Source organism: Protopterus annectens, chromosome 3.part1 (genome assembly GCF_019279795.1).
Source record: "Protopterus annectens isolate FY-2018-M chromosome 3.part1, PAN1.0, whole genome shotgun sequence".
Lineage (NCBI taxonomy): Eukaryota > Metazoa > Chordata > Ceratodontiformes > Protopteridae > Protopterus > Protopterus annectens.
Genome location: NC_056732.1, coordinates 1289803083 through 1289828543, shown reverse-complemented (window position 1 = coordinate 1289828543; position 25461 = coordinate 1289803083). Strand labels below are relative to the sequence as shown.

The following is a 25461-nucleotide window of genomic DNA, read 5'->3' as shown; positions in this document are numbered from 1 at the left end:
CACAAGGAACTTCTGGCACTGATACATGCAGTCGAAGCCTTCAAACCTTTTCTGCATCAAGGCCACCTACTAATAAGGACAGACAACACCACAGTTATGTGGTACATAAACAAGCAAGGAGGCACCCATTCATATCCTCTTTGCAGACTGGCAATGAATCTATGGGAACTTTCCTTGAAACTCAACATAGAGCTGCAATCTCAATTTGTGCCAGGGAAAGACAATATACTTGCGGACAGCTTAAGCAGAAATATCATGGATGCACACGAATGGATGCTGCACCCAGACATCTTTCTACATATAACACAATCATGGGGCAGGCCGGACATAGATCTTTTTGCCTCCCCTCACAATCATCAGCTGAAGAAATTCTGCTCAAGGACATACCATCCACAAGCATGGAAAGTGGACGCCCTCTCTCTCAGCTGGAGAACTCTAACAGTGTATGCATTTCCACCTCTCCCATTAATGACCAAGGTCTTACTGAAGATCAGGACAGAGCAGCCAAAAGTGATTCTGATAGCTCTGGACTGGCCAAGACAGCACTGGTACCCACTGTTAAAGAGCATGTCACGCACGAAACCATGGCCTCTTCCTCAATGGCCACTGCTCCTGACACAGCACAATTACAAAACTCTGCATTCCAACCTGAAAACCTTGCAACTAACAGCCTGGAAAATACCTTGATTCCTCCTCAGGATAGGCTATCCCAGAGAGTGAAGGATATTATCATGGAAGCTCGCCGGCCTTCCACAAGAAAGGCATATTCAGCAAAATGGAAAAGATTTCTCATTTGGAACACCACAAAGGGCCTAGATGTGACAGTGATGCACATGGCACGTATCCTGGAATACTTGGCAGAAATGTTCCACAATGGTCTGTCGTACTCTTCCATTAAAATTCATGCTTCAGCAATTTCAGCAGAGTACAATACTGATCCAACTGTCTTCTCACATCCTCTCCTAAGGCAGTTTCTAAGAGGGATTAAAAACATCAAGCCTCCAAGGATACCACCACTGCCTACTTGGGACCTTAACTTCGTGTTGGAAAAACTAACGCTGCCTCCCTTTGAACCAGCAGCATCTGCAGAGCTACAGTTCTTGTCTTGGAAGACTGCCTTCCTTCTGGCCATAACCTCAGCAAGAAGAGTATCTGAGTTACAGGCCCTCATGGCAGTACAGCCATTTACTATTTTTCATCAGGACAGAGTCTCATTGAGAACCAATCCTACATTTATGCCAAAGGTGGTATCCAGGGTCTCATTAAACCAAGCTATTCATTTGCCTACCTTCTTTCCAAATCCACAAAACAAAGGGGAGAAACTTCTGCACACCCTGGACATACACAGACAGTTGCTACTACTTGGACAGAACTAAAAGTTACAGAAAAACTGACCAGCTGTTGGTAGCATATGCTGCTAGTGCACAAGGAAAAGCAATTTCCAAACAGACAATCTCAAAATGGATAGGGAATTGCATTCGTTTTTGTTACTCCTTTCATGGAAAAACTGTGCCAGCTAACATTAGACCTCATTCCACGAGAGCCACAGCCACCTCCACAGCCTTCTTAAGAGGGGTGGCTACCAAGGACAGTTTAGAAGCTGCTACATGGAGCTCCGTGCATACATTTTCCAAGCATTACAATTTACCTTTATATTCCAGATCCAGAGCAGGCTTTGCGACGGCAGTCCTGCAGGGCATTTTAGCTACACCATCCTATACATAAATCCTCCACCCCAGATTGGCTATGGTATTCTACCCATATGTGATGACTGCAGATGCATCCTTGAAGGACATAGTACAGTTTTGTACCTACCATAAATGTAGATGTCCGATAGGTATGTATCTGCAGTCAGGTTTTCCCTCCCTCCTTCCCCTCTGTGGTATTTCTTGGGTAATACTCCCTCTTATAGCTAGCTGGGGTTATCTATTATGGTGTATTTGTTTTTTATTACTGTGCATGTTTGGAATATTTTGCATTTCTCCAAATTTAGCCTTCCTTAGAGGGCACCTGGCATCTGGGGCAAGAAAAACTGAGGAAGATGGCGTCGGTTGACTCTTTTATACCCCAGGCGCTCTGACGTCGGGGAAAGGGCGACATCAGCTGACGCCGGACCCAGACTTTGGAATCCAGCCGACCGAAGGGCTGCCTGAGGCAGGACAACCCCATATGTGATGACTGCAGATGCATACCTATCGGACATCTACATTTATGGTAGGTACAAAACTGTACTTTCCATGTGTCTCAATGCTTTGCTCCAGATGCTTCTGGAGATAGACCCCCCCAGAGGCAAGGGGGGTAATCATAGTGGATTTCACCCTCCATGACAGAGGTGGACCTCAAAACCATCGCTTTTGGGGTCCCTTCTCTGATAGGTCTTTTTAGCACTCCTGAATGGTTGCCATCTGCTGCTGTCTAGAGGCATTTGAAGGGGCACTTGTCTGTGCAGCCCTTGGCCTGAACAACCATCACCCAAGATGTATGGGTGCAGAGAATCATAACCAGAAGATATTAGATTCCTTTTCTTTGTCATTCTCATTATTCAAGAAAACTTCCTGATATTTCATTCTCACAACTAAAGGCGGCAGCACAGGAAATAAAAAGATGATAGACAAATGAGTCATCCAGGATGTCCCACTATACTAGCATGGGTCCAGAGTCTATTCAAGGTTCTTTCTGGTACCAAAGAAAAATAGGGACTTCAGTCCCATTCTGTACCTCAGCCACCTGAATCAGTATGTTAAACAGACAAAATTCCAGATGGCCATAATTCTGTCCATACTACTATTACTGAGGAAGGACATTTGCATGTGCTTAACTGACCTCCAGAAAGCATCATATAAAAATAAAGAAGCACTCTAGAAGGTTTCTCTCCCTTTGGCTGGTCACTTTCAATTCTGAGTCCTGGCCTTTGGTCTCACCACAACCACTGGGTGTTTACCAAATGCGTGGTAGTGGATGCAGCTCATCTAAGACTGCAAGGGTTCCTATATCTGGATAACTAGCTTGTAACTGCTTCCTCTAAGACTTTTCTTATACAAGCCAGGAACTCCTTGCTTCATCTTTGTTCACAGTTTGGGATAACTGTCAACCTCACAAAGTCAAAACTACGACCTGTCCAAATGATACAGTTCACTGGAACTCATCTAGATGTCAAATTGCAGATAGCAGAACTGAGGAGTCACACCCTTCAACATCAAGCATTATCAGTACTCTCTCCCCTCTAAAGCCCCCAGGAGGGTGCATTTTGCACCTTCTAGGTTGAATGGCAGCCTTCATCACTTTAGTCTCTCTAGCTGGATTTTACATGGGAGTGTTACCATGGATGCCTGTAGTCCAGTGACTGATAAGATTTCACCCAATGAACTTTTCCTTGAGCCTCATCCAGATTTGCAAGAGCCATATTCAGTGGTGGCCGAACTCTCCGATAGTTTATCAGGGTCAACCTTTTGTTGTCCCTTCCCCTCAGACCACAGTGACCACAGACACTTCTCAACTCAGGTAGAGAGAGACCTTTCTTGGGAAAGATGGTTCAGGGCACATGGTCTCCCACAGAGGCCAGTATTCACATCAATGTCTGGAAAAGAGGGCAGTCCTGCTGGAGTTGCAGACCTTTCAGGATTCCCTTCCAGTGGTGTCTGCATTTCAGACAGACAATATGTCTGTTTTTTTTACATCAACTAACAAAAGGGAACAAATTCTTACCCATTGTGTTAAGAGATGTTGAGGGATTGGCAGTGGGAGAGGTCTTCTCGACACTTTCTGATACAAAGCACATCCCAGGGAAATGCAGTGTATTGGCAGACAAATTAAGCAGATTTATTCTTTTTATCTCACAAGTGGTCCCTCAACTCATTGATGGTGGAGCAGACTTTAAGCCTCTGGCCTCTGGGGCCGACCTTGTTGCAATCTGTTTTCCTTAACCTTCAACACCAAATGCAGTAATTACTTTACCTTGATCCCACAAGAGGGGAAATCCCCAAGGGATGCCAATTCCAGCTGCAGACATTCTCTCTCACCTATCCAGGTTTGCCTCACCTGGATATCAAAAGCATCAAGTTAACCACATTGTTTTTCCAGTTCTTTTGATGGATAGATCGTCAAGGTTTTTGTCGCAGGTTATTTACATATTTTGACCTCCTCACAGAAACCTTCTACCGGAAATGTATACAAGTCTAAGTAGAAGAGATTTTCTTTTTGGGCATCCAGCAAGGGACATAGATCCCTTCTCAGTTTCTCTCCCTACTATTTTGGATTTTCTGGCTGGCCTCTAATTGTGGAATAGCTAGTTCCATCATAAAAGTCCAGTTGGTGGCCATTTCCACCTTTCACAAAAGAGGAAATAGAACTCCAGGAAAGGGACTGTGTCTCTACCTGGTAGTCTCAAGGCTCACTCTACTAGGTCAATCACTACTTCACTTGCCTTTTTCACAATAGTACTAATTGATGACAGTTGGGTAGCAGATGCTTGGTGTAATCTCACTATAAACTGGACTTGCAGCTAGATGTTCATCGTGTTTCACTGTTGCAGTCATGACTGTAGGGTTCTCCCCTGCCGGCAGGCAGTCCTCGGTCGGCCAGAATCCCAAAGTCTGGGTCCGGCATCGGCTGTTCAACCATGCTCCCTGACATCAGAGCACCAGGAGTACAAAGCTGACAGCCGATGCCATCTTCTCCAGTCTTTCTTGCCGTGCGGTGATAGCAGTTCGCAAGTGCCGGTCAGCTGACTCCTGACAATTTTTTCTGATAAACTTCAGTCCGAAGACTTTCTTCTCCACTCAAAGCTAAGTACCCCGTTGGGGAAACTTTTTCTTGCTCCAGTCCGATGTCAGAAAAAGTTAATAATTGTATTTCACGTGGGAAGCAAATACCTCATAAGGATTTTCATTCTTACTGTATTCCTTGCTTTGGCCCTGACCACGACGTAGCTAGTTGTCAATTTTGTGCTAGATTCAATCAACGTACAATTAAACGAAGGTACGATTTTGCTTTTCATTACTTCGGTAGGCGCTTTAACTACAAAATGTCATCGGATACGGTTCCGGCTACCGGAGTTCACAAACGTCGCAAGGATAAAGACAGGCCTCCGAAGTCCAAATCTGATGATAGCGCACAAGCGGAGCCAGCTTCAGGTTCAGCCGTCGTCAGTGAGGTGCTTTTGCAGCCCCTGTCGTCGGCCATTTCAGAACTGATGGCCAAAACGGACTCTCATGAGGAGCCAACCAGGCCTTTGAATATTTCTATTGCAGGACCTTCGGACAATGCTCCTTCGGATGGGTCCGGAGCCGCTGTGCAGGTACCGGTTTCCGAAGGGGTTTTCAGGCCTACTCAGCTTCTAATAAAGGCAAAGCCAAAAACAAAGGCAAAGACTCCTTCTAAATCAAAGACTGCAACACAGGCCTCTTCTGAACCGGCTCCCAAGTCACAGAAACAGTTACTCAAGATGGCGGAGGATTTACTTACTATGATTAGGGGTTCACATCCCCCTCCAGATAAAAGGCCAAGGCAGGATGTTTATTATGATTCCTCTGATCGGGCTTCTGTTTCTTCAGTTTCTTCTTCTGACCAGGAATATTCTTTCTCTCCTTATGAGGATTCTGATGCTGAGGAATCCATTCCTTCAGCTTCTCCCCCTGAGGATTTCTCTTTTGTGGAAACTTTTCATGAAATGAGGGAACATTTCCACTGGGAAGGACAGGAGTATTCGGAATCTAAGAAAAGACTAAGGGATTTTCTTCTTCTCCCCCAACATAGACCCCTGGCTATTCCTCCTGTTTTGGATAATGTGGATGATGCTTTTTCGGAGGCTAACTTAACCCCTGACTCTTTTCCTCCTGCTCCTGTTAAGCCTGATAGATAGTACAGGGTTCCTGATTCCCACCAGTTTTATACAAGAACCCTTCTGCTGACCCTGAAACCATTTCTCAGGGTCCTAAGGGAGTTAAGGCCGCTTCTGCCAAAAATCCCATTCCCACTGAAAAGGATTCTAGATCTTTAGAAAGATGGGGCAAAAAAGTGTACACTTCTGCTACTTTAGCCATTAGGGCTTTAAACTGTCAGTTTCATATGCTGAAATACCAGCAATTTCTCTTGTCTGTTTTAAAACAAAAGCTTACTTCCATTTCTGCCTGTGCAGATGATAAAGAATTACATGACTTATTTCATGCCACTGAACAAGTTGGGAAGCATGGTTTACACTGTGGATTTGATGCCCTGGAGGTTTCTTGTAGGGCTGCTGCCTCCAGCACAGTCATTAGAAGGCATGCATGGCTAAAGGAACAAAATTTGCCAGAACAAGTAAAAGCTAAATTATTGGATGCTCCTGTTCAGCATAATGTTTTGTTTGGATCAAAAGCTGAAGAGGTGATTAAAAAGATGGAGGATAAGGCGAAATCCATGCAAACAGTTAAAGATTTCTTACAAGTACAGCCACCAAGATTTAGCAGGAAATGGCCTTCTAAAAATTGGTCCTTTCCCACTTCAGACAGGCCTCAGAGGGGTAGATATAGACGCTCCAGAGGAAGGCCTCAAACACAAGCTTCTTATAGACCAAGACAGTGGACTGCTTCCACCCCTAGGGGAGGAGAGGACAGGTCACAAACTCATAGGAAACAAACTCAATGACTCCCTCTGTTGGGCTGCAGGAACTTCTTGCCTGGAAGCCCCTCTCGGAGGAAAACTCTCTCTTTTTTATCAAAATTGGACTCATATAACCCAAGACAAGTGGGTTCTGGATGTGGTTTCAAGAGGTTACAAATTCCATTTTCATACCCTGCCAAGGCCAAGCGGATGACCAGACCTTCCAAAACATCAATGGACAGAAGCCTTAAACCAGGTGGAAGCTCTTTTGGCTGTGAAAGCCATAGAACTGGTTCCACTTTCAGAGATGGGACAAGGTTTTTACTCAAGGCTCTTTCTAGTCCCCAGGAAGCAAAACTCATGGAGACCCATTCTGGATCTGTCAGTCTTGAACACCTTTCTAGAGATTCTAAAATTCAAGATGCTTACTCTACAGCAGCTACTTCCAATGCTGTCCAAAGATGCATGGATGGTAACTTTGGATTTAAAGGAGGCATATTTACACATTCCCATCAGGCAGGAACGCAGAAAATACCTCAGGTTCAAGGCCGGATCGAGGCACTTTCAATTCTCTGCGCTGCCCTTTGGATTGTCTACTGCACCCAAGGTCTTCACCAAATGCCTGGCTCCAGTAGTAGCTTACTGCAGACTCAAGGGAATTCAAATTTACCCTTATCTGGACGATTGTCTAATTCAGGCAGACAGCAAGGATGTCTTACTCCAGCATCTAGAATTTGTACAGAACCTCCTCAAGTTCCTGGGATTCTCTGTAAACATAAAAAAGTCAAATTTGACACCCTCACAACATACAACTTTTCTGGGTGCTCTTCTAAACACCACAACCCAGATGGCATTTCTGACATCCGAAAAACAATTACAGCTGGTTTCAACTTTCAAAACCTTGGCAACTTTAACTCAGCTATCTGCAAGGAGATTCCTTCAGGCTTTGGGTTACATGGCCTCCTGCATCCTTCTCGTACCATATGCAAGACTACACATGAGGAAAATACAGTGGTACCTAAAAAGTGTATGGTCTCAGCATTGCCACAGTTTAGACATTCTGATCTTCGTCCTGCCTTGTCTTCAAAAGGAATTCCTTTGGTGGTCCAGGGCATGTACTCTAAACAAAGGGAAACCCTTCTGTCTGCCTCCTGCCACTCAGATTCTAACCACGGATGCCTCGGATTATGCTTGGGGAGCCCATTTTCAGGGCAACTGTCTGCAGGGCCTTTGGACAAAGGATCAGAAGCACCTACATATCAATTTAAAGGAAATGTTAGCCATTCAGAAAGCTCTAATGGCCTTCAGGAATCTTCTACAACCAGGACAACTACTAATACGGATGGACAACACCACAGTTGTGGTACATAAACAAGCAAGGGGGATCTCATTCCTACCCCCTTTGCAGACTAGCCATGGATCTATGGAACACAGCTCTAGCTTGCAATCTGGACCTTTAAGCTCAATTTCTACCAGGGAAGCAAAACTTCCTGGCAGACAGTCTGAGCAGAAACCTTTCGGATCCACACGAGTGGATGCTGGACACCGAAATATTCAGGATGATAACAGCAGTCTGGGGATGTCCTCACATAGACCTCTTTGCATCCCATCTCAATCATCAAGTACAGAATTTTTGCACCAGGACTTTCCACAAAGAAGCTTGGAAAGTGGATGCCCTATCATTCAGTTGGAGGAACCTCTCAGGATATGCCTTTTCCGCCTCTTCCTCATCTTCCACGGGTATTATTAAAGATAAAACAGGACAAGCCCAAGATGATAATCTTGCTGGCCCCAAATTGGCCTCGACAGTTTTGGTACCCAACTCTAAAAAAACCTATGTCTGGAGCCCCCTTGGGTTTTACCTCCATCTCCGAACCTTCTGTCCCAACATCAGGGTCAGGTTCTACACTCTCATGTCAGAACTCTCAGCCTGGCGGCCTGGTTAATCCAGGGCCTTTGATTTCTTCTTTCCTACCCAAGCAGGTTATGGATGTCATTTTAGAAGCCAGACATCCTAGCACTAGAAAATCTTATGCAGGAAAATGGAAAAGATTTTGTTCCTGGATGCAGGCTCAGGATTCTGATCCTCTTCTTCCGAACATTCCTTTTATTTTACTTTACTTGACAGATCTCTTACATAAGGGTCTCTCTTTCTCTTCCATTAAGATACATGCCTCTGCTATTTCTGCTCATTATAATATAGACCCTCCAATCTTTTCCCACCAGCTCATGAGACAGTTTCTCAGAGGAGCTAAAAACTTAAGACCTCCTAGATCTCCTCCCATTCCTGCTTGGGATCTCAACTATGTTTCGGAAAAACTAACCTTGCCTCCTTTTGAGCCTGCTGCCTCTTCTGACATCAAGTTTTTATCTTGGAAGACAGCCATCCTGTTAGCCCTAACCTCTGCCAGGAGAGTTTCAGAGTTACAAGCTCTTATGGCTGTGGAACCTTATATTATTTTTCATCAAGACAGGGTGTCTTTGAGGACTAATCCTACCTTCATGCCTAAGGTGGTTTCCAAAGTGGCTTTAAATCAAACTATCCACTTGCCAACTTTTTCCCCACTCCTCAAAATAAAGGGGAAAGGATCTTACATTCCTTGGATGTACACAGACAACTACGTTTTACCTGGACAGAACCAAGGACATCAGAAAATCAGAACAATTGTTTGTTTCTTATGCTTCAAGTTCCCAAGGTAAAGCCATTTCAAAACAGACCATTTCTAAATGGATTGCTCATGGAATCAGATTTTGTTATTCACACCATGGAAAGCAAATCCCAGGGAGTATACGGACTCATTCCACCAGAGCTGCTGCCACTTCTGCGGCCTTCCTCAGGGGAGTTCCTACCAAAGACATTTTGGAAGCTGCAACTTGGAGTTCAGTGCATACTTTTTCTAAGCACTACAATCTACCTCTCTACTCTAAGTCTAGGGCAGGCTTTGCCTCTGCAGTCTTGCAGGGCCTTTTAGCCGCCCCTTCCACTTTGACCACCTCCCTTTCTTTCAGCTTTGGGATTCTACCCTACAGTCATGACTGCAACAGTGAAACACAATGAACATAGTACAGTTGTGTACACCTACCATAAATGTAGATGTTCGAGTGTCTTCACTGTTGCAATCTGGGTTTCCCTCCCTCCTGTCCCCTCTTATTTTTACTTTTGTGTGGTTCCTTTTTTCACCATTCTTCCGAGGTTTATTTGCAAAGGATATGGGACCTTTCTCATTTTGGGACTCCTGACATCTGGGGCAAGAAAAACTGGAGAAGATGGCGTCGGCTGTCAGCTTTGTACTCCTGGCGCTCGGGAGCATGGTTGAACAGCCGACGCCGGACCCAGACTTTGGGATTCTGGTCGACCAAGGACTGCCTGCCGGCAGGGGAGAACCCTACAGTCATGACTGCAACAGTGAAGACACTCAAACATCTACATTTATGGTAGGTGTACACAACCGTAATGTCCGGAGCATCTTTTGGTTCAGCCATAACCTGGAATATCCTTCTATTAGACCTCCTGAAGTTTGGAGTAGCTCAGGACACTGTTTAATATGTTGAGAATGGAAGACTGGATGCTTAAGTTATATGCTTAATATAATGATAGATCTGTGCTGTCCACTTTTGGTGTCCTCAACTTCCCTCCCTCTAGCCCCCTTCCAGATCTCATTTTATATTCCTTTGGGTCTGGAATGGCCGCACTTTTGAGAGCCTGGTCATGTTATCTGTATGGTCTGTATCCCATGTATACCTCTATGCTTCTTCACGAGGTATTCCTTTTTTGTGGGGGTGTGATTGTCCTTGTTGTAGGAAGCAGGCAAACTCAATCTGAGGTGATACAGTGCTAGGAGGAGAATTATAGGTAGTGGGGAGGAGCCTAAGCTTTGGCTCCACTGTCTTAAGAGTGGCCAAAATAGGATCCATACAGATCTGAAGTCCCATACATTGAGGATGGAAGCAGTCACCATGGATCTATCATTGTGGTAAGTGGTAAGTCCGTGACTATGCATAACTAATACTGGATTTTACTCACAGCTGACCTTGTTTGATCACTCAGGCTTTGGCGTGGTGATCACACTGTACTTGCTGTGGGTAAATCCAGCATTACCTGCACACAGTCCAGGAATATTTCTAAATTAAACTTCATATATTACCAACAAGGTGTTACTGATTTATTACAAAATACATTCCCATAGAAGTAAAATTACTATGGCATACCACATACAAAACCTATTATATGTAGGACTTGGACATCATATCAATTAGAGGATGGCCAGAACACCAACAACTCTGAAAAAGGCAATTTTACAAGCAGTTTCTCTTTAGACTACTGTTTCAGTAGGTCTCTTATAAAACATACTGTGATACTTAACTGGAAAATCTTCCTGGATAATTTTGACCTATTAAACAAGATTGGATCAGCAGGCCCTAGATTCACCTTTAGGAAAAGTACTGGCATAATAATGCTACTGTAAAACGGTGTAGTGACACTAGACAAAACAAAAGATGTTTAGGGATATTTCCATGTGGGTTTAGCAAAATGTGTAAATTCATGAAAGATAACTCATGTGATAGCTGCTGGCTTCTTCCCTATCTCCTTATGTTGATCACCCTCCACTGCCTGGTGAGGTGGGAAGTGTTCAGTCTGCATGCATTCTCCCTTCTGCAATTTTTTCCTCAATGTTATGCTCTATAACTTTGAACGTACTGAGAATAATTCTGAACATGTGCCAGTGTCATACTGCAGGGTACTATGAGATACATCCAGGAAGCAAAAGCATGCTTTCAGCAGCCCAAACACATCTTTGATGACCTAGGTTTTGGACTAGACATAGTTGCAGTCACTGCCTGCCCCCAGCTATAGATTTCTGATTGGTGTCATCAACCATGGCTCCAAGGCATGTCTGGCATCGCCATTAAGATGCCTCTGGAAAAAAAATCGTCCCTCAAAAACTGTTAATATAGCTTATACATGTGGGAATCATGGGTACTGCCTGGGTGACCTCCAGGTACATTGTAGATTATACCCTGTGTATTACAGACCACTTGACAGTTGATGGAATGATAACCATTACAGTTAATGTAGTTCTTCCCAACTCATGAGGTGGTGCCTTTATTTCAATGTGGATGCAGTTTGTGGTCTCACTACCTTAGCGAAATAAGTCAAGTCATAAAAAAACAATATGATGCCCCCCCCCCGTGGTTTGAGGAATTGCATATGCTCTTCCACATGTTGTAGCATGGCATTGAGGTACTGTTGGAGTTTTCTTGAGGCAGATGCCTGAGATATCCCAACCATGTCCCTATTATTTGCTTGAAGGTCCCTGTAGCTAGTATTCTCAAAGCCACATGCGTTTTGCCATCCACACGGATAGATACTTCTAGTCTTCCATGGGTCTGCAGATGAAGGTGACACATCTTGAGCGGCTCCTGCATCATGAATTTATCCACACAGTAGTGCTCTGTAATTTCACTGTCATGAAGGGTATGAAATGTTAAACATGTTCAGATGACATGGTACCTCTGGGGATTGCAGCATTGTGACTATCAGTGGCAAGAACTACCTGTTGTATGTACAACTTTGTTAATGCTTACAACTACCCCTAACAGCCTTCTGCAATTCCCCTCCTGTAACTCTAGGATTACATGCCCAGCAACTGGCTGCATGCATGGTGGATGAGTGGACGGGACACCATATGCATCACACGAAAGTACTGCAGGCACTCATTTAGATTTTCCCAAGAAGCAGCAGCCAAGCCTCATCAGACTTTTATAACATGGTAGAAGCTGTCATTCAAGATCTAGGTGCTACTGCACAGTTAGGTCAATGTCAAAAGGTTCCCTTGCTCCCAGTAGATTCCCATCATTGGAGCAGCTCTGCATCAAGCCGTCACCCACACTATCCTTGCGGGATGTTGTGTATGACGCCTTCCAAATATAACTGCCTCCTCCCTACTTAATTTCCTTTCTAAGTCTATACCCTAGGGGTCCGTTCTGCTCATACTTCTTCTCATACTTCAACTCTTTACAATCTCCCATAGTCATATACCTATGACCCTACACAAGCTCCCTGTAACTCCATTAACTTCACTCTCTCTAACCTACTAACAATTACTAGAGCTATACTCACATGACTCAACTTTGTAAATAATGTAAATATTGTGAATAGTTTTCTACTTCAAAAACATGCATGCTAGGCAAGCATATCCAGAATTCCTCTCTTGATGTATGTAACTGACTTCCACACTCAACACTTAAGTGCCATTGCTCAAATGAAACTGTATAACCCTTAACCTCTCTCTCTATGAATTCTGCTAACTATGCTTGTGAATATTCTTATTTTTTAACTCTCTTTACAATTTTATCTTGTATACTCCTGTATTTTATTCTAACTGAATTTTTACAATGCTTTCTTGGAGCTTTTCTCCCAGGGCCTCCACTGAAAATGGGTCATGTTGGCCCAGTGGACTTCCCCGGTAACTAAACTGGAAATAATAAATAAATAAATAAATAAAATAACTGGTATTTTCAACATAGTGGAAAGCAGTACTTACTCATCAGTCAGTTTCCAGACATGGCCAATGCTGCACTTAGCACAGCAGCATTCATCATACTCTGCTCACTGCAGTGAAAAATATCAGTAAGCCCTAAATATGTTCCATACCATTTGCTTTTATACACTTAAGTCAAACCCTGCCAGTTTAACTTGCAATTGTAAGCACTTTCCCATCAACACTATATTTATGAAAGACATTTTTTTTTGTCAAAATATGTAAAATGTCAGAGGTACAGTGCAAATTTACTGTCCATCACTCAGCACAGTCCACAAGTAACACTGCATGCATCAAGTATTATCTGTGTGATTTTTTTTCAATTTAAGTAAATGTGATGGCCTGTAGTTATGGGCTAGATGCTGCCTCTTCTCCTGCACAGTCATATACCGTGTGCATGACTGTCACAGGGATTGCTACTGTCGTCAGCTGGCCACCACTAGTATAATCACTGATGGTAGGAACAGTAGAGGGAGCTGCAGCTTCACTGCCAATATCTGTGACTGGCTGTGACAGTTGTGCAGCAGACTGATGCTTGATCATGTTGTGCAGAATGCATCAGGCAGTAAACATCCTACATGCAGTAGCAGAGTCCTACTGAAGTGCATCCCTATACTTTTCCAGGCAGTGGAAACACTCGCTGAGTGACCCACCATGTCCGAGACAAGGTGGTGTTGAAGCACTCCTTGGCAGATCCCTGGGGGATATGGACTGGAGTCATTAGTCAAGATTAAAGTAGGTAGCCCGCATCATCTGCAAAACAAGCGAACAGTTCAGAATGTGAAACATCTAAGCTGTTGATAGATAAAAGCATCTTCATAGATTTTAAAGTTAATAGAAAAGACTTAAATTTGCTTTTTATGTCTTATGCGCACCATGCAGAAACACATCAAAAGGTGACTGAATTACACAAAGGTGGGAAGTGCTTGTAATTTGCATAGAATAGTTAGAGTTTCACTTATTCCTCATTTACATTGTATTATTACTTCATTTCTGTACGTTCTTAGACTGGTTTAAACTGCTGCACCTAAGTGAAGCTGATGTCTCTGAATAGCACATTAGTTATTCTGGGGCAGAGCCTGTACAAATTCTTACTACACCTCAGTGCAATGACTATGAATGTGACCCTAAAAAGTAACCACTGGAGGTGGACTTACTACGGGAAAAAAAATTTGAGAAGCCTTTTCAAACAAACTGCGGAAAGAACATTTAAGACTTTGAAATACTGGTCTGATTTGGTGAGATGTCATAAAAGTGAAAGTGACAGCAATAATATTGGCTGAGAAAGGTAAAACATGAGCTTATAATCGAACTTGGATCGCCTGGGTCGTAAACAGGGCTTCGAGTCTGTATGCCTCTGAGATAGCTTATCTATACCTGTGTTATAACAGAGACTTGGTTTCAATTTAAGGACAGCACTGCATCTTTTCTGGGTTTCAGGACATATCAAACATTCAGACCTGCTGGAAACTGTGGAGGAATGTCCACATTTGTCAGAGACCCACTCATCTCTAGACAGATTTTGTGTGATACAGAAACAGAACTTAACTGAACTTCACATTAACCTAAATAAGACAAATTGTCAATTCATAGCCTCCTGAAAGAGCTCTGGGGGACTGTGAAAGATTTCTAAAATATTAATAAATTACCCATAAATAAAACATTTGATGAGTTATTTCATCTATCCCATGATTAACTGGAACACCTGTCACACAAAGGATATTCAGTAGCCTCGGCTGTCATTTTTGTCAATGAATTTTACTCCTAACAACTATAGTAAATTGTCCAAGTCAAAATCTGATATACTGAGGAATGTAAAAAAAAAACTTGGGAAAGACCAGCATTAAAGTGCTATAATAAAAGGAAAAAGGGCTAATTAAGGCTTATAATGAATCAGAATATATCCATGTTAATTGGTGTTTTAAAAAGCTTATCAAAAATATGAAAGTTTATTTTCTTTGTTGACTGGGTTAGTCCCACTAAGCTTGTAGCCTCTTTTTAGGGGAGATCCTAGGTGATATTTATTTGGGTAGTGCACCAGAGACCTTTCCCTATTCTCTTTTTTAGGAAGTGCCGTGTGTCCTTTACATCCACCTGAGATACCACCAACTCAAGCAGATGGGGACCTCTGTTTAAATTCTCATCAGCAGAATGACATACTTAGGAGTTCAGCACCCCCAAATGCTACACTGCAGTGTCAGCCATTTGAAATGTAATCCAGTCAACTGGAAGGGAATAAAAAAATGTAGCCTTCCTCTCTTCCAGCACCAAAGGTGAATGTGCTGTCTGTTGAGTCATTGACAATACCTTACTTTATGGAAGATCAAAGCAGCACTTAAGGAATAGATTTCCACCATTATCAAGTCATTGTGTTTCTGTTTGCAAAACATCACTCTGATAAACAACTTAATTACACCTAAAGTACATGGATTCGCATCCTCCCATCTTGACTATAGCCTTAAACCTTGGGCTGCCAGAGTCCGAACTTGTCCACTTAGAACTAGTACAAAATTCTGCAGGCTACATCTAGATGAAGGTTTCCAAGCTCCATCAAATGTTACCGATCCTGCAGAGTTTGCACTGGTCGCCAGTCAAGCAGCAGATAGTTTACAAGGTGCTTGCCCTAGTCTGTTTAGCTCTTCGTGGCCTGGGTCCACTTTATCTTCAAGAGCTTCTGTTCTGGTATAGAGCTGTCAGACCTTTATGCTCTGCATCATAGGGTTGTTTAGTTGATGTCCTTCTATTCATATGCTACAGTATTCATTGCATTAGGGAGTTCGCCTCTGGCTGACTCTTATATCTGGCCGGTATACAAAAGTCTAAATGCTACTGTAAGGTATATGCAACGCCGCACATCATCTCATGTAAGTCTGCCATAAAGAGGCATTGGGTATAAAGTAGACGTCAGCACATACCAACCTCAGAACTTTTCTGCTGCCTGTTCAATCACCTGCTCCAGACATTCACTCACCAGATTAATGGTTCAGATAAGTACTCCGTAGGGATTTTCTTTCTTAAAATTTTTGGCTACTGTGTGTGTTTTTGGGTGATTTCATGTCAGCTAGGAAAGGCAAGTGTCTAAGTGTGAAAGGCAGATTCCACATACGGACTCCACGACATCTGCTTGTTCTGTCTAAGCCCATACCATGACCATACCACTTGCACTATTTGTAAGTTGTTTTTTCCAAAAACCCTTGGGAGCCATTTAGCTTCCCTTAAGCTTTACTTAGAGAACCAGTGCCTTAAGCATTTAGCACATGAGATGGAAGTTTTGTCAGGTCCTTCGGACGAGCCACAATCAAAAAAAGCCAAGAAACCTTGGCCTGATCTTCCTGCTGCGCCCTCTCTAGGATGTGAGGATGATGCGGCATGGCATCTGTCACCCCATTTATCACTATGGTTGATTCAGCTGATCTGGCTGCGTAGATGGGTGTCCCCTTCCTCCTCACTGCTCCATGTACGTTATTCCTGATGCACTGCGCTCAGTTGAGTAGCTTGGCTGTTCATCATTCTTCAGCTCTCCTGGGTGTAGAGTCAGCTTCGCTCCTTGCCATAACAAGTCTATGAACAAGTCGTCCCTCCCAAGGCCGATGTAGGCCCTGAGGCCATACCGGAATCAGTGGATGTCTCTCCGGCGGATACCACAGGGGAAGCCCTGAAGGAGTCTACCAGCATGTCCATGAAGGAATTGCAGGCATCCAACTCAGGTGAAAGGAGGGAACCATGGCTTGAATTTCTGAAGGTTCGCATGGCGTCACCCAAACCACTATGTGGGAGGATGTACATATGGACATTGTGGAGGGCAGGTCGACATCAGGCCCATCTACCTTCCATCACATGGAAGCCCCCAAGATGGAAAAAAAAACTAAACACATTGCTCCTGTTTCACAGGAACAAGCTCCTGATTGGCAGATTTTTTCACAAAGCCTGTTCAGTGCCTTCATGGTCCTGCGTCAGCCTCCTTCTTCTGTTCCCTTCAAGTATTCTGTCCATCCACTCCCTTCAGGAGGATGTCTGCAGACACCTCCTCAGATGAAGAATTTTCAGGAGATGAGTCCTTGGCTTATTCCATCCAAATAAGCGTCCTTTTTGGGTTATGTTTCTCCAAAGGAGGAATCTAATGGTACATATTCCCCTGGAGAGTATATTTCCTTTGGGAAAACTATCTTGAAAATAAAAGAATTTTTCAAATGGGAGTGCTGCCAAGTTTGAGACATACAAAAGAGGTATTATGATCTCTTGCAGATGTATTATCCATCCCCTTCTGCCATTCCCCTGGTTCTGCCAACCTTCCTGGATGCCTTAACAGCTGCATCTAAATGCCCGGACTCTCAGCCTCTTGCTCCAAAGCACCTTGATAGGTTTTACAAGGTGCCTGAGGACTCTAAATTCCTCTTCAAAGCCCCTTCTGCAGACCCAGCTACCATATCAGTCTCAGCTGATAAGGCATTCAAATTACTGCCCTCTTCCTCTTTACTGCCCTCTGATAAAGAGAGCAAAGTAATGGAGTGACTGGGGAAAAAATTTACACCTCTGCACTCTGGCCATCAGAGCAATTAATTATCAGACCCACATGGCCAAATACTCTCTAGCTCTCCTATCAGATGCAGGAAAGCTGCTCTCAGAGCTCCCGATTTTATTGCCAAAGCTAAACTGTCTGCCATCCTCAACTGTTCTGCCCACATTACTAGGCATTCTATCAAGTACAGTTATGATGCTGCAGGTGCCTTAGGCAGGGTGGCATTCTCTGGATCAGTCCTGAGGAGATATTACTTGCTCAGGTTACAACCCCTACCTGATGACATCAAGGACAAACTGATGGGATGCCCCTCTAAAGAATAAAGCCTTATTTGGCAACTCAGCTGCTGCAGACCTTTTCAGATCATTGCAGGAAAAAGGCAAGGAGCTCCAGGACCTTAAACATATCCTTGTTTCTCCTGTCCCCAGGTTCCAGAGGGACTATCTAGCAAAGACCACCTTTATTAGGAAACCAGTTATGCCTTCTTCCTCTAAAAGTAAAAGAGGCCCCAGGAAACAAGCTTCTTCAAAGTCTACTCCATCCACACCTTCTCTGAAACAGCCCTTTCAGTCCCACTCCAAGACTGGTAGCCTGTGACTATCTGCCTCTAATGCCATCCATTCCTCAGCCCATTTGCTTGTCTCTCTCTCTCTCTGTTCCTGCTTGGAATCAGATCACCCAGGACTCTTGGGTCCTCTCCATCATCCAAAAAGGATACTTCATGGTTTGAGAACCTCTTCCCTCCTTCAGAGGCATCTCACTACCACCAAAAGAACAAATGGAAGTTTTTCCTCAAGTCATTTCTGTTCTTCTCTCCCAGGGGAGGATTCAAGCGGTCCCTTCCTGTAAACTGGGAAAAAGATTCTACTCCAGTATGTTTATAGTCCCCAGGAAGGATGGCCCTTGGAGACCCATCCTGGACCTTTCCCATTTAAACCTTTCTAAAAGTTCCCTCCTTTCGGATGGTGACTTTGCCTACTCTTCTACCCCTTATTCTTCCCCAAGCATTCATGGTGTCTTTAGACTTCAAAGATGGCTTCCTTCACATTCTTATTCATCCTCTGTTCGGGAAAGTTTTATGTTTTTCTGTTGCTTCCATACATTTTCAGTTCTGTGCTTTCCCTTTGGTCTCTCTACGGCACCAAGGGTCTTCACAAAATACTTGCCTCCTGTCATAGCTTATTGCAGACTACAGGGAATTCAGAATTTTCCCTTACTTAGATGATCTCCTTATCCAGGCCCAATCCTCAGACCTTCTTCAGGAAAGTCTTTCCTTCAAAATTTCCCTTCTGGAGAGTCTAGGCTTCACAATAAATTATCAGAAGTAATCTCTGGCCCCTTCACAAGACCACATTTTCTTGGCTGCAGGATGCAAGTAGACAGGATGCTAGCCTCTCTGCCCACAGACAAGAACTACTTCCAGAGCCTCTTACCCCTTCTGTCTCTGACTGCCAGGGACTTCTTACGTCTCCTGGGGTTCATGGCATCCACAATTTCCATGTTCCCCTTGGCCAAGTTACACATGAGAAAAATTCAGTGGTTTCTAAGGACAGTTTAGATGCAGCACTTCCACCCTCTGGATTTTGTTATTTCACTCCTGTCCTACCTGGAAAAGGAGTTGGATTGGTGTATTCTTCGGGTTATGAAAAATCCAGGTCTCCCCCTACAGCCCCACCCTTCCCTCTCAAGAATTGTACACAGATGCTTCAGGCACGGGATTGGGTGCAACTCTGTAATCCTGGAGGGTCAGAGATGTTTGGTCTACAACCAAGACAAAGGAACATAACATAAAAGAGATGAGGTCCCTGATTTATGCCCTACAAGTCTTCAAACCCAAGCTTACTCCAAGGGTGGTTCTAAGGTGGTTCACAGACAACACCACTGTCCTCTGGTACATCAACAAGCAGGGAAGAACAAAGTCTTACCTCCTATACAGACTAGCCCTACATGCCTGAGAGTTAGTCTTACAAAGCCAAGTTGCTCTTCAGGCTGTTTATGTTCCTTCAGCTCATAAAGTTGTGGCAGACACATTAAGCAGGTCCATCACCCAATTTCACAAATGGATGTTACACAGGGGTGTGTTTCTGGACCTGGTCCGTTGTTGGTCTACACCTCTGGTAGATCTCTTTGCTACCCCCCCCCCTCCCCCCAAACAGACTTCTCAAATTTTGTGCCAGGGTCCCAGATCCCTTGGCCTTGAAGGTGGACACTCTTATCATTCTCTTGAAAGGGGATGCTTCTGTATTCATTCCCCATTTCCCTCTCCTCCAAAAGGTCCTACTGAAAATTCAGCAGAATCAACCAAACGTCATGCTGGTAACTCCCTTTTGGCCAAGACAGCACCGTTTCCCCCTTCTCCATTTAACCAAGGGAAGTCACCACAAGATACCCCACAGAATGGACTTAGTCACACAGGACAAGGGAACTCTAGTACATCCACAGCTGTCAGCTCTAAACCTGACTCAGTGAGTGATAGGGTTTTAATTCCCTATAGACACCTTTTTCCAAAGAATGTGCTTCAAGTTCTGCAGGAGGCCAGAAAACCTACTACTAGAAATCCTGCATTTCCAAATGGAAGAGGTTTTCCATCTGGTGTCAACTTTCTGCAACCACTGTCAGTGGATATCCCAGTGGTTTTGTTCCATCTGTGTGAACTGATTAGGGGTAGCCTGTTCTATTCTTCTGTGAAAGCTCACCTTTCAGCTTTCTGGGCTTGTCTGCCTGTGTCACCTCCTTTAGCCCCTAGGTTTGAAGTTAAACTGTTCCTTAAATGCGTCCTTCATATTAGACCACCAAAGAAGCCAGTTCCTCCTCATTGGGATCTCAATTTTGTGTTGGAGAAACTTATCCTGGCCCATACCTTACCAACCTCTTAGAGTAAGAAATTTGGACAAAGCCATAAAAAAGTGGTACAAATAGGGACAATTTTTATATATTGCTCTTACAAACTTAGGTTTTGCATTAGCATGGATTTTCTGAAGGGTATAAAAGTCTAAAACTCAAATGTCTGTCATTATTTTCTAACTTCAGTCTATAATGCTTCGCCACTATTTTGCCAGAAAGCCAAAGTTTTATGAAAAACGGACCAAAAATATAAGGCAAAAATCTGGACGATCTGTGAAAATCTGTACTGTTGAGAGGTATGCCCTGGCCCCATTTGAGCCAGCAAGTGCCTCTTCCCTACAACATTGCACATGGAAAACTGTTCTGCTGGTAGCCATTACCTCTGCTAGAAGGGTCTCTGAGCTGCAAGCTCTGATGTCTAATTCCCCCTTCACAGTTTTCCACAGAGACAGGGTATCTTTATGTACCAATCCCTCCTTTATGCCCAAGGTGTGTAATGAGTTATCCCTTAATCAGTCTGTCAAACTTCCCACCTTTTTTCCTTCTCCCCAATCTCCCAGTGAGAGGATTCTACACAATTTGGATGTACACAGACAGCGCAGATACTACCTGGACAAAACTAAACCTATCCTTAAATCTGAACACCTGTTTGTGTCCTACCATCCAAGGGCCCTGGGTCATCTGTTTTTCAGCAAACAATTTCTTCGTAGATTTCTAAAGCTATTTTTTCTGTTATTCAACCCATGGTAAGTGTGTCTTTCTTCTCCTGTGAGGGCACATTCTACTAGAGCAGTGTCTTCCTCTGGGGCCTTCTTTAAAGGTTCGGACGCTTGCTGTATCCTGGAAGCAGCTTCCTGGTCCTCTGTTCATACTTTCACTAAACATTGCAAACTAGATGTCATCTCCAAGGTCCAGCTCAGGGTTTGCCAGAGCTATTTGTACATGGTTTCATAGAAAAAACTTCTACTTCTCCACCGTATCTTCCCTAAACATGAGCTTTGACATTCTCACTAATGTGATAAATACTGCAGCATATGAATAGCAGCACATAGAATAGTAGTGTAAAATTTTACCATAACCATATATGTCCTTTTCTTCTGTATGATGCAGTATTACTTTGCAGCCATTAAGGCAGGTTTGAAGCTCTATCCCTGTACTCTGTCTCTTATAGACTCATGAGCAGTGATTTACGGCTAACATTTATTGCTCTTAAGGATCATTGATCTTCTATAATTTTAGAAGAAAATGGCTCCGCAAACACTAAAACTAAAAATTTGATTCTCCATCAACAAAAACGCAACATGTAGGAGGGACAGATGTGTATTACTCTGTGCTTCCCCTATTTGTGGAATAATCTTCCATTACATACTAAACAGAATGATACCCTAACTTTCTTTAAGTCAAACCTTCATGATTGGATAGAAACTGGTAAATTCATTCCAGGCCTGACTTGTTCTCCTGGAGGCAAGAGGTACCCTCTGTGGGTGGGTTTTTGTAAGGAAATCATAGCACATGGACTAACTGAGCATTATCAACTCTATATATCTACGAATACATGGGAAAAAAAAACAGAAGTGTAGAACTTATTATTATATGTACCAGAAATCTTCATTATACATGTGTTTATTAAATTAACTGTAAGTTAATTTAAGAAAGGTAGTTAACTGTAACTGTTTATTAAACTAACTGTAAGGCTGGATAAGGAGAAAGTTACGGTTAGTTATCTGTCAGGTGCCAGAATCTGCCATATCACATATGCACTCAGGTCTCTCAACAACAGGTACTGTTATGACTCTGTCATAGTCCATGTTGGCATGAATGACTTGACGTACCTCTCTGGACTATATGAAGAGAGACATGATTGAGCTCTCGCTGATTGTGTCCCAGGCAGGTATGTCTCTAGCCTTAAGCAGCATTCTGCCATCACCCAGAATGATGTCCCAATACAAACAGAAAATGGTTGACTTTAACAATTGGCTTAGTTTCTGGTGTCATTCTATGGGGATCCAGTACCTGATAGCCTGGGAAGATATGCTTGACAGACCACAATGCTTTGCCAGAGATAGCCTGCATCTGTCTCACCTGGGCTTCAGGCTTCTTGGCAAAGGCTATTGCCTCCCCTATAGTGCCTTTTTTGGAAAAGTAATGAGGTTAAAACTACCAACATAAAAATTTCAACAAAACACAAATTAAAGGTCATGCTGCTAAACGCTAGGAGCCTAAACATGAAACTGCACTCCTTGCAAGCATTCCTAACCCTGGAAAATGCTGAATCTGTGCAGTCACAGAAACCTGGTTCAAAGCTACAGAGAGCATGCCAGCCTTACCTGGTTACTCATCCTGTCAGACATTCAGACCTCAAACTGTGGGCAGTAAAGCCAAAGGAGGTGGAGTTTCAATATACATTAAAGACATATACACCTCCAGGCTGGTCAAACTGTATGATACACAGGAGACACTCCAGGTGCAGTTAACCATTGACAAGACCCCTATTCAAATCATAGCTAGCTACCAGCCCCCCAAATCTGACTCAAGATGCCCAATATGCCTGTTTGGACCAGTTTGAATATGTCGAGATTCAACCCTTTACCCTGATCCTGGGTGACTTTAACTTCCCAAACATATACTGGAAGAACTACTCATGCCAGAACACAAATGCCTAGAGATTCCCTGATTTTGTCAATGCAAATGCCTTGGAACAGCTAGTCGATACCCCCACAAGGGGTGATAATATCTTGAACTTAGTATTAACCAACATGAGTAACCACTGCAGCATCTCTATATATCATCCTTCCTGGTAAGATGTGACCACGAAGCGGTCACTTTCAAAGTCACCATCTCCCCCAATCCCCCTGTAGCTAGGATCAGACATAAAAACATCTCAAAAGCTGATTACAGCCTCCTGAGGGGTGGTATAAACAGCTTCACCGCCCCCTCCAGAACTGGCACCAATATGCAAAACTACACCAAAGCACTATACGAGCATTTATATAGATGCATGGAATCAGGAATACCTGACAGGACTAAATCATCCTCTGCAAGGAAGAGTAAACCTGTCTGGTGGGCATCTGCAATAAATAAACGCTATAACAAAAGGAAAAAATTGCTGACCAAGAAAGGAGCAGGTGCCCAATTGGAAGCAATGTCTCCTTAGCCTGAACAAGCAAATAAGACCACTAGTGAAATCCTCCATAGCAAACTTCGAGTCCAAATTGGCCACATCTACTAGAGACAATCATAAGGCCTTCTTCACATATGTCCGCAACCTCAAAGGAAGCACTCAGATCTGTTCAGAACTGGTGGTCAATGACGCCACATATACAAATGCCGTAGATGTAGCAAACTTGCTAGCTGACAGATTCAGCGAAAACTTTACCCGTCTACCCCCCCCCCATATCAGTAAATCAAGGCATCCCCAGTACCTGCCCCCTTCCCCTTATATCTAGGGAAACAGGTCATCATTCCCTCCTTCAAAGACAAAACATATAGCCTCCATGGGACCCGATAACATCCCAGGCTGCATCCTACGTGAACTCAGACAGGAACTTGCAGCATCATTATTCACCCTAGTCAACAAAAGCCTACAGTCTTCCTCCCAGCTGAGTGGAGGACAGCCACTGTCATCCCTTTGCACAAAGGTGGAGCATCCACCAATCCAGGAAATGATAGACCTATCAGCCTAACTAGCTTGATCTACAAGGCCATGGAACAGATTATCATGGACCTCATTAACAAGGACATTGGCAACCTCCAAACACTTGATCCCACACAGTTTAGCTTCATCAAGGGGAGGTCATATCTGCTAAATTTAGTCAACAATTTTGAGACCATCACTAAAGCCATGGATGAGGGGAAGACTGTGCACACCGCCTACCTTGACCTGGCCAAAGCCTTTGACACTATTCCCCACTCGGGCATAATAGATAAACTCTCTCAACTAGGCATCAATCCATATGTTACCATATGGGTAACAAACTGGCTCACTGATAGAACCTATGTAGTCAAAATAGGGAAATCCACATCAAGCAGTAGACCCATAACAAGCGACGTACCCCAGGGTTCGGTCTTGGGACCTCTGTTATTTGGAATGTACTTTTTTGAGGTGCAGGCCAAAACCAGTGGGTATGGCTGACTTAAGTTTGCAGATGGCTGCAAGCTGGGTGCTGTCATCAATTCCCCCTCACGATGTGGGAAGAGGATCTCAGTCAAATGACTGGTGCCAAAAACATGGCCTCAAGCTGAATACAAAAAAATGCATCATCATCCCCTTTGGGGAGAGTGACGTCCCCACAAATATCACATTAATAACCACGTCCTAAGCACTCAATCAGTCGTGAGGGATTTGGGCACCCAGGCTGATAGCAACCTGACTTTTGGCCACCATGTTGCTTCCGTGGTATGGGAAGTCTTCTACGTGGCCCACCTCATAAATAAGGGTATCTCATCCAGGGACAAGGAGGTCATAGAATTCCTGTATTTTTCCCTTATAGGGCCCATTATTGAGTACAACACACCTTTCGGCATGTACTTCGCTCGCAAAGAACATGCAGCAGCTGAAGAGACCACAGAGGTTCCTCACCAGGAGAATCCAGAGCCTCAAACATCGTCCATACACAGGTAGGCTAAAAGCCCTATCCCTCTACTCAGTTTCATACAGACTCCTCAGAGATGACCTTCGTCTGGCATACAAAGTGATCGTGGACCCCCACCTTGATGGGACTGCTGCATATCTGCAAGTCAAGCTCCACTCAAGTAACCCACACATGTGGCCTCAACCTGGTCTGTGACATCAACGGGATTTGTTGGCGGGACAGATTTGTGTCCCAGAGACTCCCTCTCCACATCAAGCAGAGTACTCCTTTACCCCTTTTTAAATGCAACCTGAATAACTGGATGGGAAACAGTAAATATACCCCTGGGATTCCACCTATGTCCCTGCTGAACAAGGACATTGGGTGCTGATTTGTCTAAATATGG

The 25461-nt window shown here is 43.8% G+C and overlaps 1 protein-coding gene across 1 annotated transcript in view; it reads left to right on the top strand.

Annotated features, from left to right (window-relative positions):
• Positions 1 to 25461, top strand: part of RHPN1 (rhophilin Rho GTPase binding protein 1) — a 1554789-nt gene that overhangs the window by 1295284 nt on the left and 234044 nt on the right. The window lies entirely within an intron of this gene.